Here is a 2478-nt window from a genome sequence, read left to right as displayed (position 1 = left end):
TTTTTTTTCTTTGAACCTATACTGACACTTGCAAAATGATTGACTAAGAATATAATCTGTAGTATAAATATTGACTATTTTTATTGTTCCAATTGATTAGTGAAAGTTATAAGTAATGGTTGGTATATTTGAAACAACAAGTTTGAAATATCTGTAATGCTCTAACTGAAGGTTGAGGGGGGGAATTACAGGGCAGTTTGATTTTTAGAGTGGGTTTTGCAGAGAAAAAAATAATAGTAATGGATTGATTTCTTAGAGAAGATGTAACGATTTATTATTGTGAGAGAAAAGATGGATTTACATAGAGTAAGATGAAAACACATTGGCACTGTAAAGATAAGAAAAATATAAAATACCATGCTTAAGTTTGCAAGTATATGGGATTTTGAAAGCTAAAAAGGTGAAGGAATATCTTAAAGGGACCAAACTGTTATTATACAAGAAATATGTGCCCAAATTAGAACTGTTAAACTGTTGAAACACCGGTTTCTTTTTCTTCCTATTTTTATGATTATAAAACTGATTAATAATAGCGTAGTATAGATAAAATTAAATATAGCAGATAGGATATAGAAAAATGAACTATATATTGGGAATAGAATTTTGATTAATGATATTTGTTGTGGAATATAAAGCTAAACAAGGAGGAAAAGGGAACTATGTATCTAAAGATGTTGTGAGCGAGACAATGTCTAGATATTTTAAAAATGTATTGCTCTTTTTTGTTTTGTTTTGTGTAATCCTTAAAAAAAACTAATAAACTTTGCCCATTTGGGCAAGTAAAAAAAAGAATTAAAAAGGGCATGATCCACTCACCTCTGCCAAATGCACTCCAGAACAGAACTCTTTTATATACCTCACTAAATGTAGAAAGTAAAGGCACCCTCTGCCTTTAAAGGCCATCAGACATTGAACAGCTGCAAATGTTCCTAATTTCAGCCTGTTAGCTTTTGCTAGCTGTAACAGATATGAACCCAGTATCATTGTGGCTATCCATATCTCCTAAAAGTGCCCCAAATACTAAGAACAATATTCTATACAAATTTTGCAAATACCAGAATGATCATCAGAGGCCTTGTGAATATGTCCCAAATTCACCATGAGGAACAAAGCCTCCCCCCCCCCCAATGATGCTTTGGTGCTTTTATTGTTCAGCTTTAGGTACCAAGTACATACTGACACTCCTGAACTTTATGTGTGGCTGCTGGCTCTGCCTCTTGGTTTAACTACTTCAGTTTTATCTCTGCTAAGTTAAATGGTGGTGTGTTTTTGGTTTATTTATTTATTTATTTGATTTTTCCCCCCACCCTCCCCGCCAAGGCGGGCTCAGGGCGGCTTACACAAGAAACAACATATAAACAACGATGTAACTATCAATATAAAGTACACAAGTTATTGAAATCAGTTAACTGAATGATGGCAGTATCACTACAATAAAGTGCATTTATCGGTCCATCCATTATCGGTGGGCTCAGGCTGGAAATAGGTTGACACAAGGTATAGATGATAACACAGCTCCTACCTAAATGCCTGGTGAAGAGCTCTGTTTTTGTGGCCCTGCAGAACTGTGAGAGGTCTCGCAGGGCCCTGATCTCAACCAGAAGCTCATTCCAATAGGTTGGAGCTGCCACAGAAAAGGCCCTGGTCGATACCAGCCTGGCATCCTTAGGACCAGGGTGGGCCAAACAATTTTGCAACCCTGACCGTAGTGCTCTCTGGGGAATGTGTGGGGAAAGGCAGTCCCTCAGGTAGGCTGGTCCCTGACCATAAAGGGCTTTAAAGGTCAAAACCAGCACCTTGAAGTGAATCCGGTATGCTATTGGCAGCCAGTGCAGTGTCTTCAGCGCAGGCTGGGTGTGCTCTCAAATAGACAGGCCCATCAGCAGCCTGGCTGCTGCATTTTGCACCAGCTGCTGCTTCCAGAGTTGCGCCAAGGGCAGCCCCATGTAGAGAGCATTGCAGTAGTCCAATCTCAAGGTGACCATTGTGTGGATCACTGTTGCCAGATCATTGCATTCGAGGAAGGGAACCAGCTGCCTAATCAGCCGAAGATGGTAAACGGCTGCTTTAGCAGTGGCTGCTACCTGGGCCTCCATTGTTAAGGAAGCATCCAGGAGCACACCCAAACTCCTGACCCACAGCGCTGGCACCAACAGTGCCCCATCAAATGCTGGTAGTGGGATCCCTAACCCCGATCCACTCCGACTCAGGTACAGGACCTCCATCTTTGTTGGATTCAATTTCAATCAACTCAGTCTAAGCCATCCAGCCACATACTGTAACACCCGGTCCAATTGGACTGACCGCCCAACAACAGATACAGCTGAGTGTATCAGCATATTGGTGACACCCTAGCCCATTTTTAGGACATCATGGCTATGAGGTGGTATTTAAATGAATTCAACAAAGAAACATGAAATTCATATAACCTACTTTCTCTCACACAAAGGATATTGGCCAATCACATAGGGAAGGTTA

Source organism: Gekko japonicus, unplaced genomic scaffold, assembly GCF_001447785.1.
Source record: "Gekko japonicus isolate JY-2015 unplaced genomic scaffold, Gekko_japonicus_V1.1 scaffold816, whole genome shotgun sequence".
Taxonomy (NCBI): Eukaryota; Metazoa; Chordata; class Lepidosauria; order Squamata; family Gekkonidae; genus Gekko; species Gekko japonicus.
The sequence above is the reverse complement of the archived record's forward strand: the minus strand, read 5'-3'. Positions refer to the sequence as shown.